This window comes from Aquila chrysaetos, chromosome 8, assembly GCF_900496995.4.
Source record: "Aquila chrysaetos chrysaetos chromosome 8, bAquChr1.4, whole genome shotgun sequence".
Classification (NCBI taxonomy): Eukaryota; Metazoa; Chordata; class Aves; order Accipitriformes; family Accipitridae; genus Aquila; species Aquila chrysaetos.
Window position 1 is genome coordinate 37858236 of NC_044011.1, and position 15092 is coordinate 37873327.

The window sequence follows — 15092 nt, forward strand, 5'->3', positions numbered from 1 at the left end:
CTGAAAGCTGAATATATTAGATAATGCACACTTGCAGAAGAGCATTCTCTTAGCAAAAAATTCTTGATAACCAACCTAAAGCTGGCCTTAGAGTTGCTCAATGCTAATTTTGTTTGAAACTGTTTAACTAACTATGAATAGATATCCATATTCAACAAAGACATAATTAATGGCAACCTTTTCTTCTGCTTAGAAGACATCATAACAAGCAGAAAAGTACAAAAAGATTTTTATAGTAACTAATTTAAGGACAAAGGGTTGACCTCTAGCATTTCATTAAATAAACTGAGCGAATAAAAGAAGAGTGACAGTATTCATCCTTGTTCAATTCAAGAAGCCAATTTCAAAATGCAAATCATAATCTGCAGATGTTGGGGCCTGATATATTTTTTTAAAATATCATTTGTTCAATTTAAGAACATCAGACATTTGAATTTTAAGTAAAAATCAAAACCAATTCCCAGCTTCAGTTTTAGGCGTAGCGTCACTGTATGCGCGGTGCTGCAGAGGTCTGCGGGTGAGCAGGGGCTCCCCTCCCTCCCCAGCCGTTTGAAACTCGCTGGCTGAACTATTCATTTTATATATTATTTCCAAAACCTTTTAATGGAGAAGTTCTATTAAGCCGCACATTATTTCTGATTAGCACGGCTGGTAAGTGCTGCTGCATTGACAACCCGGGTTCGGAGGATGAGAAAAGCTGCGAGGCGAGCCCACCGAGCTCCTCCATCCTTCCCACCCGTGGAGACCCAGCACCCAAGCCCAGGTGGCACTCATCAGCCCGAGACACAGAGGGTGATGGATGCAGCCCCCCGAACCGCGATGCGACGGGGCAGGTCTACCCGTGGAGAAGAGCATCCTTGCTCCGGTCCCCACAGGCAGCAGGAGCCCGGAGGCCCTGCCCGAGGGGGAGATGCGGTGGTGCATCCTGACCAGGGCACGGGTGGGAAAACACAACAGGAGGTGAATTGACTCTGAATTTGGCAACGCAACCCCAAAGCTCAGCAGCCTGGGTTTTCTCCCGGGTGCCAGAGGAGAAGGCGTGCTGGGAAGGAAGGAGATTTTGGTTGGACTGTGGGTGATCTGCAATCTTTTACCTCAGGAGGAATTAAGTCTCAATCCAGCTCGACACTTAGCACGTGCCTGCCTTCCACACGGATTTAGGGGAAGCTAAATGCGTGCTGAAGCATACCGCTCAGAGGGGAGAGCCAAGGGGAAGCACCTCCAGTTCAGTAGATATTACGCACTTTGCTGGCTATGGATCCACAGCTTAAAGTCTGTCACAGCTATTGAGGGTTTTCTTCTTCATTTCCACACTTTATTAAGACTATTTTAGCATTTCTTACCTTAACAAACTGAAGTCACGGGAGAGATGCTAAGAGATGCTTTTAACGCGTCTAAAGAGACCAGAAGACGCCTTGCTGCATCTGACACAATGGTAACAGGAGTTCCTCCCTCTCCCATTTCTCCATCAAATCCGACAGCTGTTTACAAGTTTGTGAAGGATAACCCACAGGGCACGGCATCACACCAGCCTGCAAAAATACAGAATTTCTGTTAGGAAATCGCTTTGGGTGTTTGGGAGGGTTTTGGGGGAAGCAAGAGGTTTTGTTTGTTTATTTTGACCATTTAAATACATAGACCTGTGGGATAAGTTTCTGGCTTCACTGAACTCAGCCGTAGGCTACAGTGGACCAACACTGAAGTCTCCTCGGCGAGTAATTTCCTTCCTTCTTTGACAAAGGAAAAACGTCTCAGGTACCCATCACATGGACCTTAGTTACTCCTAAGTTACAATGAAGAACAACATCTGTAAAAGCACGTATATTAATTAAATTGCTGTTGATTAGAACTCATCAGTGATTCACGGTACATAGAGAGGAACTGAAACAAACGGTCAGGACCATCGCTCAGGAGAAGAGAGCAGAATCGCACCATGGCTGGCAGTCGGTGCTGTTTCACCCCAAGTAGAGCAGAGTAATTTCTGATATGCAAAGTGCAGTTTTCTTACAAGACCCTTCAAAAAGGGCCGTTCAGGAGCGGCCGGCCCGCCCCGGCCCTGCCGGCGCTGGGCACGGGGAGCGAGGAAGGGCCGGGGTCTTGCCAAGCGCCTGCAACCCTCCTACACAAACAGACCCTGCAGCTGTCGCGGGCCGAAATAAATGACTTCCGGAGGTTACGGAGAATAAATGAATTCATTCATGCAAAAGTGAAGGGGACATTGTTTTCCTCCTCAAAAAAAAAAAAAAAAAAAAGCCCCAACAACCTATATATTAAGGTATCAATGAACAACAAATTCATTCTGTTATGACACAGGAAATCTAAAACAGAATAGGCTGCAAAACAAACTCGATTTATCTTCACCACACATGCAAAAAAAAAATTTCTCGTTAGCTGTTCTGATTAGAGCGTTCTTTGACTGGTGGTTTTGGCTCACATGCCTCTTGACTAGCGCTTAGAATTCAAGCCACACATGGAGAATTTTTTGCCGGTGCTTTAGCGGTTGATGCTAACTTCTTAGATTAAGATTGTTTCCTTAGGTTTATCCTCTTCAGTGACAATGTGTGTACAATACGCCTTTAGAGCATATTTAAAATCAGGCTGCAGATGCACGTAATCTCTATCTTCCTGCATTACAAACAGCAGACATGGAGGTTTGTGGTTTTTTAAAAGGGAGAGGAATTACTCAAAGAGAAACGAAGCCTTCCGTTTTCACTTTGGCAACCTTCATTTTTATGTTAAAAAAAAGAAAAAAAAGGCAAAACTGAAGCTGGAAACGCAGACTCAAACCAGACCCTATTTCTCAAAATAAGGCAGTAGCCAAGGGTGAGCAAAAGACCAAGCCACCTCCACCAGCCCCTCGCCCTTTCCTCCCGTGTGCCAGGGGGACGGGAAGCCTCTGGCGCTCCTCAGCTCCATCCTCTCCCCACCTCCCGCCGGCAACCCTGAGCCCACCCGGGGCATTCCCGTCGGCTCCGTAACACACTTGGGCACGCACGTAGCCTGAGCAGACCTGGCATCCCCGGACCCGACCCCGGGAAGGACAGAAGCGCAGTGGGTGCTTCTGGCACAGCATCTTCTGCTTCCCCATCCCTGGAGCAAATGCCACCCGTCCTGTCATAGCAGCATGGGGGGGCACGGGAGGGGGCAGCCACGGGAACCAGGCGAGACCTTCACCCCGGCTCGTGCTGTCAGACAGCCCCATTGGCTTACGCTCTTGGTACCTGCAGGGTTATAGTCCAGCACGGCCGCTCTCCGTCCCCCCGACCGCCTTGCAGGGCTGTTCCCTCCTGCCCTTCCACACGCCCCCTCGGCACCGCAACGTACCCGCTTTTCTGAACCCACTCTGATTTTCTGTTCAACACTATAAACCCAAAGCATGGTGAGAAACAAAGCCCATATTGCTCTTATTTCTAAAACATTTATGCTTAGTTATTTTCCCCAAGTAACATTAAAAAATCTCTTAAAAATGAGTGTAACGGGTCGATCCTGCTATAGAAATGGAATTTGTACACAGCTGCAAGAAGTGCTCAGCTTGCAGGGGAATAATCCAAAAGGTTTTAATTAGGGAAAGCAACAATAAATGAAAGAATACGAGCTTGGATGAGAACACTTGAAAGTAAAAATAACTTGGAAAGATGAGATATGTTTGTGGTCGGAGGGGAGATCTCCCTCCAGAAGGGCAGATGTGAGCATTTTTTGCCCTGCCCAGCAACCCCGAAAGAAGGCACAAAGCATTCCCCGGCGCCAGTGTGCCCTCCCAAATCAAAGGGGCTCTTCAGGAGAAGCAGCCCAGGCGATGCCCGGCGCATTAATGCGGAGCACATCTCTGAACCCATGTGCGGCCGAGCCAGGAGCCCACCCCTTCCGTCAGCTGGTGACTTCCTAAGTGTCCCGGACAGCTGCGCATCTGTCTGCGGCACCCCGGGACGCCTCGTCCTGCCCGGATTTCTTGGGACCGCCGGCTCCAGAGGGGGTCCCCGACAAAGGCAGGATGCACCCCCGGTGCCACGCCAGGATGCGGCCAGGCTCGGGGGGCCGGGGCCAGGCAGCGCGGTCCTCCCCGGCCGCTTCTTTAAACCCATGTCACGCTCCCACGACAACTGCTCCTCTGTGCTTGTTTGAACTGTCCCTCCCAATTAGCGGTAATAAGTGACTCTGTAAAGATGAGCAAACACAGCGCATTCATTAGCCCCGGCAGCCCCCTCCCTCCCTCCCGGCCCGGCAGCCCCAGGAGATCCCCAGGGCACTGCTCCGCCGGCACCCGGAGGATGCTGAGCGCATCTCGCCTGGCCTCAACGAGCGCCGGCAAAAGGCAAATTAATGACAAGTCGCTCGAAGAGTTTGCCTGAAATTATTTTATTCTGCCCATCTACCCAAGAATTGATTACTCTCGGCCTGAAAATATGTCCAAATCAATACGCTAAAGCTAAGAGCAAAAAAGACATGCTCTAGCCCCATTTATTTAATCCACTTTTTTGAGGAATGGCACATAATTTACCGGGTAGGAATTGCTAAGCCTTTCCAGAGCAAGGACTAATGACAAGCTGTGGGAAACCTGCGCCTCCATCCATCTCCCGGGCGAGCCGCGGGTCCCTGCGCCCGTCGGTGATGACCTTGGCGGCAGCGAAGACCCCCACAGTGCCAGGACATGCCCTCCGGCCATCTCGCCGTCTTTGCCGGGCACATGGGTATGGAGGTGAGGCACATCGCTCAAGGTGCCAACCAAGGAAACAATTTCAAACCTCCCCTTTAGATGAATATTCTTAAAACAAGAAAAAAAAACCCACCAAAAAGGATGACTGGCTGCCCAGGTGGCATACCCTGGTTTACTTGTATTTGTGCATCTCGGACCACTTTCTACAGATAACGTGTGGCCTGCAGACAAGTACACACTCCTGGCTATTAAAGCACAAAATAAACATCCAAAACCCACCTAGAAACAGCCTCGCACGCTGTTGTATGGCAGCAAACTCTAGGAAAAAGAACAACCCTGCAACTGCTGCATGCACAGGTAGGGCAAGCCTCCCGCTCCCACTGGAGATACCTCAGTTTTTGGCCGCCTGACGGGAGTTACCATTTCAGAAAAGCAGGAGCGCACACCAGCACTGAAGTGATATGAAATGACTGCCCAGGAGACAGTCCCTCAGGCTCTATGACAGGGCCAGCTGTGAAGGCAGGCACTTTCTTGCAACTAGAACAAGGATGAATTTGGAGAGGGGACAGGCAGCATGCAGGCAGGGCTGTTGGCTTTCCCTGCGGACCTGGCTCTCGTATGATAAGTTAAAACAATTTTCAAGTAAACGCTAGTTAGGAGCTGAGCTAAAAACAAGGCTGAATGTATACAACAGGAACACTGAAATGACTTGAGCAACATCTGTGGCTGGACTCATCATTAGCAGAAAAATACATGCATTCCCCAGAGTGCCTGAATCCAGCTCCCAGAAATAAATGGCACGAAGGACACTTGGCAGGACAATGACGTGCCACCTTGTCATGGGGCTGGGACCCAGGTCTGGGGAAATTTCAGCACTACATGCTGCTTTCCATAGAAAATGCTCAAAACCCACCTTGCAGATGACACACAACCCACTAACTGACCAGCAGAGCAGCGTCTGCAACACACCCCATTTGCGAATCCTCTGCATGCTCCACAGGGTCCTGGATTTTCCAGGGCATTAAACTCTATCCCCCCTCAAAAAGCTTCACGGCAGCTGTCATCCTCCTTGAGGGGGGTGGACGGATGGGCTTCTCGCTGGAGACCATCACTGTCACTCTCAAGCCATCAGTGGGTGAAGGACGAAGCGGCACTGCCGGTCCCAGCAGCCCCGCCGTGCCTGGGAGGGCAGAGCAGCAACCAGGGAGCATTGCCAGCCTGCGTCTGCAGGTTTATCATTACTTGCCTGAAACAGCGGTGCACGATCAGCATCTGTCACTAACGTGCAGAGGTACAGCAGCACACCTGTATGTACACGTCTGTATGGACTCACATGTGGCTTCCCAAGCACTGCCGGGAAGGTTCAAGTAAAGGACAATTCAGATTGCTTTAAACACGTGAACTCAAGCCTTCCTACTCACTACTATCCCTTAAAGCGAACACCTTTACGTAAAACAAAAGATATAAAGCAGCAGGGCGTTGCAAAAATCAAAATCCAGGATTTGCTGGCTTCTCTTGCCAGCTCGTAACTTGGGCAAACCCATTCCCGTTCGTGCCGTGCTGCTCAGGCTGGAGGCTGCTCCCAGCCGTGCCCAGGCCAGGGGTCTGTCCCGGCTCGGCTGGCACCGGTCTCACGCAGCATGGCCATCGCAGCAATGACAGCCACAGCACCATCCATCCCGCTGGCATCAAGGGCTGGGGCTGCAAAAGCCGCACGGTGTGCACACAGCGACAGTCCCACAGGTGCCCCTGGGGCTGGCCTCCCTGGCTCCTCCGCAGAAGCCACCCCCCTTCAGCCTCTTCAGCAGGGAAAGAAAGTGCCTGTTCTGTCCGGGGGTTTCTGACAAGTGCCCCCCTGGCTGCTCTGCACACCCCTCAAGGGCATCACGTCCCCAAGCCCACAGCAGTCCCGCGCTGGAAGAGAGTTACTGTTGGCCCCATTTTGCAGATGAGAGACTCGGACCTGGAGAGATGCCAGGGAAGGAGAGGGAGCCCAAGGAAAGAGCAAAACAAAACAGGGCTTGAAGCAAGACTTGTTGAACCCCAGCGCAGCTCCTCTGAGTTGGGGGGAGTGGGAAAAAAAAAAAAAGCAAAAAGCGACTTTCAATTCTGAGAGAGGTTGTCTGTGCTCTGCATTTCTGGCACTGCCGTGAGCACAGGGACACCTCGGCCAGGGATCACGTATGAGGGCTCAGCAGAGCCGGGAGAAGGGCTCCTCGCAGGGCAGTTGCAGCCCAGCTGATGCACTGCCTTCAGCTGCAGTTGGCTTTACTTAGAGGGGATTTTTCTAGATTAAAAATGCTGGTTCTCTCCCATTCAGAACGGGAACATCCATGAAAAGGGGTCATTCATGATGAATTTGTGAGTGCTGGGTAGGAAAAAAAAAAAATTCAGCCCAGAAAACAACATTGCCTTTATTGATCGGCACTGCCTATTGAGCCCCCAGTAGCTCCTCCACGGGTGATGCACCTCCTGCAGCAGCCTCAGCAAGGGCTCGGCACAGCCCACCCTGTGCCAGCCTTTATCAGTTGCATTTGCACAGCGTTACAGGCACGGGGCAGGGAGGCCAGAGTCATAAAGTGACAAACGGCAGGGCCGGTGTACTGATTTCTTTAGTCATCTCCCTTACATATTAACAGGCACAAATCCCCATATGTGGCAGCAATGTAAACTAGTTTTATTACTCAATAAAATATTTGAAACAAAATAAATGGTTTGTCAAACACTATATCTCCTCAAATAATAATGCACCGACTTAAAAAGAAAAACAACCGACATTCATATTCTATTGCAAAGTTTTATTTCCCCTCCCAGAGGAAAAGGAAACGGGCATTTCAAATTTGAATTCAAATACTGTATAGGAATACAGTAACTATAGTTCTCAGAGGGTTTGTGCAAATGCCAGCAAAACAAACCCCAAATCAAATTTATTAGCTGGTGGAGATCTCTAACAATTTTACACAGTGACTGATAAAGCCGTCTGGGAATTCCTTTCAACATTAAGTGATTTAAAGCCCCTACAGAAACTTCATTGTCTGTTACAATATATAAAGAGTTTCTCAGTATCAAGTAACACTAGAACAGCAGCGATCGGGTTGTTTATTATTGCCAGTGTATGTTTTCTTTAATCTGGAAAGCTTACCAGGAATCCTAATATCCAGAGTCCTGCGGAGGACTATAAAGGGAGGAAGTGAAAATTAATTAAGAAAACACAGTCTGTGTTTTAAAGGAACTATCTGTATTTTGATTGCAAGGTTGAGATGCTCACTTCTGCTGTAAGTGTGCTTGCAGAGAATGATACGTATCTTATTCCCCCCCATTAGGATCAGCCACGAAACGCCCACAATCTGCTCAGCGCAGGGCACAGGTGTGCCAGGGAGGACTCCCAGCCCTGCAGACCCTGCAGGTTTCGGACACAGCCAACTCCCACCAAAATAAATGGGTGCCAAAATCAGGCTGGTTCTGTGCTGCTGCGGCACCAAGCTGCTTTCTTGGGGAAAGCAACCGTGAACGCAGCCCAGCTCCTGCTCTGAGATGAGAAATGCCTTTCCCAAGGATGCATAGGGGGGAAGAAGGTGAAGGCACAGCCGGTTCCTCCGGCATCCTGTGCTCGGGCAGGGGAGCAGACACATCCATGCCCCCCTGCCCGGGCCAGCTCCTTCGTAACCATTTTTAAAAGCAAAACCAGAAACGCACAACTCTGCCAGATTTTTATCGCACACATTCATAACTGTCATTTGCATTTTAGTTGTTAAAGTATCGGGGGGGTGGGGGTATTTAATCAATCATCACGGCTTACAAAGTCCTAAGTGAGAGATTTTTTGATTGTCTCTGCTTGTATCTAAACATTTCACAAACCCGACAGGCAGTTCTTCATTTCAATTAGGGGAATGCTGATCATTAGCTAACTAATAAGGACCAATTTTCTGTCACAACTATTTCCTAATTAAATTCAAAACAGAGATTTCTAACCCAGATGGTCAGTGATGCTACAGATTTGTTTAAATTTGGTATCACAGTAACAAACTACTAATTAGGGTTTGTAAATACACCAATTCCCTTATGACTTAGTTGTTAGTAATGCATACAACCAGTTTATTAAAGCACTAATTGTGTCTGGCTTTACTTGGGCCTAACACATAATCCACTTATCACATACTGGTACCAACTCATTTTGAAGGGATTATGAATGAAATCATAAATGAGGTCTCGCATCCAGTTCCCCGGTATTGTTAATAAAGGTTTGGTGTCATATTTAGATGATTTTCTGCCTCTGATGGAGAACAGCCCTGCAGTGATGCTGGTCCTCCGTTCTCCAAAGGGTATTTAATGAAAAAAGTTCTGGATACCGCTCCAGGGCCTAAAACAGGGGTTTCTGCCCCAGCTCTGCTAGTCAGCGAATCATTACCTCAGCCAAGCTCCTCAAAAGGAGCCCCAGTGTTTCCCAGAGAAAGCATTAAACCAACATCTAATCCCTGTTTATTTCCTACAGAAGTCAAGCTTAGTACCTCCACGGGTCTGGGTCTTCCACAGGGGCTTGTGAGACCCCCCAGCCCTTTGCCTGAAGACCAGAGACCTTCACGAGCGTGAGCCTTGATCACCTTCTCATAGAGGGATGGAGGAGATCTCCCGGCACCATCAAACCCCACCGGTCGTGAGAGCCGGATTTCCTCTTGCCCTTGCAGAGGGACAGCCCTCCCCAAAGGGCACCCTGAATTTGATTTCATGGAAACATTTGTTATGAAGAACATGAATCGGCAACACGCTGCTGCTGGACCGCACGGGCTGAACGCCCCTCGGCTGCCTTGGCTTTATCGAGTGCACATAAAGTAGGAAATAAATGATAGATAACTGTGAATTGCAAGGTTATGTAAACATGGAGGGGGTTTTAGAAGAATCCTATTAAACCATAAAAGAAAAGCATGGATGGTTTATCACATCACTAAGACCCAAGAATGCATTAATAAATAGAATAATAGATAATGAACCATGGAGTACAAGGCTAAACTATCAGCTATTGTGAGGATCCTGTGACAGTATAAACAATGAAGGGGAAGAAAAAGCTTTGTTGGTCTGTCACCAGAACCTTGTAGTGTATCTTTTATAGCCTATTTTTAATGAATTCACAGCACCTATCAGTTATTCTCTGCCCAAATCCCTCATTTTCCTCCCTCTTGAATGTAAATTCCCATGCTCCGCTCTTCCTTCACCATGACTTCCCATGTTAAACTTTGGGTTTCTTTGGGTTTCAATAGCCTTTCAGCCACAGCAAAACCAGATTTCTGCTTCTGCTTTCATATTTCCAAAGGGTTACTAGGATGCTAACAAAAGTGTTTTTTAATGCAAAGTAAGAGTACCTCTCAGCCCTGTTCCATCTCTTGCTTCTATAACAGGAGCATGAATAATCAGACAGGTCTAATTCAGCCCTAAGTGATGATGCCCACAGACACGCCTGCAAGAAAAGAAATAAATTGCATCAAAGCTGTTGCTACTCTTCCTGTTTTCCAGCCTTCTGCAAACAACACTGAGAATTGTTGGAGGGGACTTAAAATTAATTCAATAGATAGTACCCTCTTTGTAGACACTACTGAGACTCACTAACACTTTATTTTCATTGCACTGAGGTGTTTTTATCATTGAATAGGTACCCAGGATATATTTACTGTAGATTACTTTTATTTTTACTACAGCATCGTTAGGTACAGAGGACTAAGGATACAGGGGTGTCCACAACAAGCTCAACTGCAGTAAAAACCCTCAGTCTTGCCTCCACCAGAATCTGAAATACTGATATGATTTCCATGTAAAAAATGCAAAGATTTTTTGCTGCTATGCTGGCAGCTTTGTGGTACTTGGTGCTGTACCGACATCTTGCATGACTACATACAGCCTCAACAACCAAGGCTGTCAGAGGGAGAAGAGGGTCCGTATTAAAGTTGAGGAACGGGGCACAGCAAGACAAATGCCTGAAAATCCAAAATTACTTAGGTGGCAAACCCCACCTGAAGCAAAAGATCACCCAAGGAGCCTGCATTGGATCCAGGCTTTGAGGCTCACATCAGTAACTACTTTTAGCTCATTACTCTTCACATTTCAAAAAGACGCTGCAAGTAGCCATGAAAAGCCAGACAGCTGTTGGCTTGCTCCTTATGCTAAAAAAGGTGAATTAAAAGAGACTTGAACAAAACCCAAGCAGCAATCAGTAATCTGGATTTGCCTTTTTTTTTTTTTTGACTATTCGCACCCGAGTTCATAGCAACATTTGATACCTGTCCCAAGCGCATCCCTACGTGCTCGCAGGCTCTCCTGCAGAACAGCCGCACCGGAGGGTCGCTGCCCCCGGGGATGGGACGGGCGACCACCTCGCCTCTCCTTTGCCAGGTGCCAGAGGCAAGGCACAAGCAGGGACATGGCTGCCCTTGCTCTCAGGCTGGAGCTGCTGGAGAAGCCTTTCCTCCTGAGGAGGCAGAGAGCAGGCAGCTGCTCTGCCAGGAACACACTTTACACCAGTGAGGAGTACAGCCATGTGCTCAACAGGCTCTGGACATAAGTGGAAGTCAAATAAGTTTGCCACTCTTTGTCCCCCCTTTCAATATCTAGCTTTGATCAAAATCCTTGGATACTCAAGTGGTTGTTGACTTAATGTAGTAATGAGACATAGCTTTAAGTGAGGCTATTTCCGTGCCCATTCAGCCTCTCCGAGAGCAAGAGAGGCAGGAGGAAAAACCTCTCCTGGTGTCCGTGAGCTGGAGACGGCACAGCAGAGCCCAGAGCACAGGCCTGGCTCCAGCTACCTCAAGATGCAGCAGGAGGATCTGTGTGGCCAGAGCTACACAAGATGCACTTAACTCACCTTTTTTTTATGCAACACCACCGTACTAGAATGGCACTGGGTAACACCAAGGAATCGGCAAAAAATGCCTCCTCAGAAAGCTGCACCGTACTGTTCATGACCAGAGCACCTCCAGATATGGCCCAGGGGGGAGCCATTTAGAAACCAAGGCGGTTCCCTCCAGATCTCAAACACATGATGCCACACTGTCCCTTGAGGGAGTCATATACTGCAGGATTTGGGCAGGGAGGGTGCCTGGGCTGAAGCCAGGGCTGTGGGCTTCTGACAACATGTACGGTCTGGGAGAAGTCATGCAACCCCAGCCTTTCACCAGTGAAAGCCAGTACGTCCAGTTTCAGAGCGGAGCTGAAGGTTGAGTTAAGCCCCGTACGTGCACTGAGGAGTAGTGCTCCACACCAGTGAGGTACCACTGTACAAGGACCAGCTTCAGTTTGGGCTGCAGCGCTGCGGACAATGCAGAGAAACTGCCTTTTCAGTGCGTGCCTACAAGTGTTCGTTGGCACAGAGAGGACAACCCCACGGCTTTGTCCCCTGCAGATGTCAGGGGACACGTGCTGTGGGCCATAGGAGCAGTGCCCGGCCAGTGGCACTGCCCTTCTCACGCTGCCGCAGAAGAAATCCACAGCAAGGTTTTTAGATCTAGAGCTTTGAAACTCAAACTCATTTTCTCCTTCCATGTACACAGCTGGAAAAAGGAAGCAGAAAGCAGAGAGCACAGGTGAGGTTTCTCCAGGGAGGCATTTAATGAGCCAGCTTTATCGAAAGGAAAGCTATTATGGTGCCTTCGGAGCGTTGCGACTTGCAGCACAGAGCAGGACTGATGCTTCAATCACACTTTGTCTTCCAGGCGAGTTCCCTTTCCTACCTTCTTAATACAGCAAACGAGCTCTAGTTTTGTGCCGGCGGTGGGAAGCCAAGCAAAGTTTATTCTGGAAGGGAGAGCATATTCCAGTCTACACAAGGGCGTTTGCCAATGCCACTGCAAGGGACGTGCCTGCTGCTCTGGGAAGTGACCCGTGATGTGGCTCTGCACCCCACGCCTGTCTTTTACTCTCATCCCTTGCAAGGCAACCCACCTACGTGTCAGCCAAACTCCAGCTGGGGTCTGGACACCAGACACTGTGGACACCATTGCTTCCTCCTCGAGAGCACCAGTGAAGAGGGTGGCATCATCCCAAGGAGATGGGCAGGCTTTCTAGCTGTTTCCATCTCAGACCCATAAACCAGAGAGAAGTAGAAAAGCAAGGTAGGAGGGAGGGAAGAGTCCAGGAGCCTTGATAAAAACATCAAGCCCTGAGAAAAGTAAAAATTCTCAAACTGACAGGGAGCAGCTCAGCCAATTAGGTTTTTAATTCCCCTCGTTATGCACAGTCAGTCAATAAATTCTGCACCAAGCAGCTGCTCTAATTCTTAAGCCCATTAAGCCCTACATCTGATAGGCGGGAGGGAGGGGCTGCCGGGGGGCACATACGGCACTCCTTGAGATATGAAACATTTCCTCTTGTGCATCTGGGTCACCCCCACCCAGCCCCACTCCTAACGGGTATTTTATGAAGCCGGTGAATAAGAATTTATATAAATATACATGCCAGAGACACACACAACACATATGGAGAGAATAAATAGGTAACTGAATTAGATCCGCTGAGGGATTTTTGTTGGCACTATAATAAGGCAGGAGAGCAGAGCTGGAGGGCTCCGGGGTGTCCCTTGAGCCACAGCAGCACTTGCACCCTAAGAGGTGCCGGTGGAGGGAGCAGGGTGGCTCCCACACCATCAGTGCCCTCAGCCCTGACCTGACCACAGCGCGAGCTGCAGAGATCAGCACCTATGCCAACCCCCTGCCATCAGTTCCAAGCGAGATGTTTTTAGGGTACAACTTACCTGATCTGCCTGGGTCATCTATTTTGTGGCTGAGCTGAACCATGCCCTGAAAGAACCCATTTCTATCCTTTTACAGCGAAGGGCAGTGAAGGTGACCCACCGCCTGCAGCCACGATGTCTGTTTGGACAAGTCCTACCCCACATCCCACACTTTTGCTTTGCCCACTGCAGCCTCCCACAGTCAGGGGCCATCTCAGAGGTGTGCTATCACAACAACGCTGCCCAACCTGAGCAGGTATCTCATCTCAGAGCTGAAAGGCAGATGGAGACACCATCTGAAGACCCTCTTTTCAGCCTTGCTGGTGCCTATGACTCAGAGACATGCCCCCCCCCCCCGCTATCAAAGGGCAGAAGGACATGGCCATACCCATCTTCAGTTCCTTCCCATGCTTCAACCCAAGCTTCAGTGAAGCCGTTATTCAGCCTGGACTGCAGGTGGGGCTTTTGCATCTCCACAGCGATGCACAGCCTTTTGGGGACAGGACAGCTAACCTGCCCTCTTGCTCCCCAACCCACCTCCCTTGAGGTGAAGCCACCATCCCTTCTCAGCACCACAGAATTTTCCTCCTCACCCCCCCAACAAACCTGCACAAGAGTCACCTACCATCTGGCATACTAGAGAAATATCCCCAAAGAGCTAGGAGTGCCTTTGGAAAAATAGAAAAAAAAAAAACCCACAAGACCTATCTCCCAGGCACTGATGAAGCACGGGAGACTGCTTGGAAAGTCAGCAAGAGGAAGGACTGGGGTGCAGCAACAGGATTCTGGTGTCTGAAGTGGAGGAAAAGGATCCCAAAGAGCCAGACAGGCAGCCAAGAGTGAAGAAAAAACAGGATCAGAGATGAAGGGAGGAAGAAAATCACGAAGCAGTAAGGCAAGTCCAAAGAGGCTGGATCTGACACAGTAAGGGACCAGAAGCTACAACAGCAATTCCCAGAGTGAAGGGGCAGATGGCTTTAGCAGTGGTATCCGACTGACTGCAGAGATGAAAGGCAGAAGAGAAAAAGGGAATATATTGGGAGTGGAAAAGTGTTCAGCAGCCGAGACAATTTTGCTTGTTAATTGGCAACCAGCTAACACATTAATTACAAAGTTACTGTATGGTCAAGAAAAAAACTGGCAGCAGAACAATTTGTATTCCTTCTGAAATGCACTCCTTGCTGAACAGACCTTGCTTTTGAAACGGCTGCTTCCGCTGCCATTAACATTCAGCACTTCAAGCGCCCAAAGTCTTGGGAGTCACTGCAAAATGCAAATATGACAGCAGCCACATCCAAGCAAACCTGACAAGCAGCTTGAGCAGTGGACTTCCCCTCTTCCATGCTCTGGATTAAGCCGTGGCCATCCAAAGCCTTCAACGAAAGCACATCTTTTTATGAACACGGGGTTGCCATGCCAGCCCCATCATTCCTCGCACGCTCTTGGCTACAGAAACCTGACCACAGCCGCTCAGGCAGCCTGGCTCCTGACAGGGCTTTGACTAATGATGATGGATTTTGTTATACAGCAAGAAACACAATTGCTAAATCATTTGCTAACTACTTAGGACCTAGACCCATGAAGACTTTTCACACTCAGCAGCCATTGACAGGAATGGGGACCTAAATATTTTCAGAGTTTGGACCTGGCTTCTGGAATTAAAAGAAGTGGTCCGACTTTTAGCTGTTGAGCCCTTACTAATCTCAGATTAGTTTGAAAGAT

The 15092-nt window shown here is 48.9% G+C and overlaps 1 long non-coding RNA gene across 1 annotated transcript in view; it reads right to left on the bottom strand.

The window, feature by feature from the left end:
• LOC115344479 overlaps window positions 1-15092 on the bottom strand; it is a 42184-nt gene that overhangs the window by 20798 nt on the left and 6294 nt on the right. Inside the window, exon 2 of the long non-coding RNA XR_003924534.2 lies at window positions 1344-1532. This is a non-coding gene — a long non-coding RNA (uncharacterized LOC115344479). The remainder of the gene's footprint in view (window positions 1-1343; window positions 1533-15092) is intronic.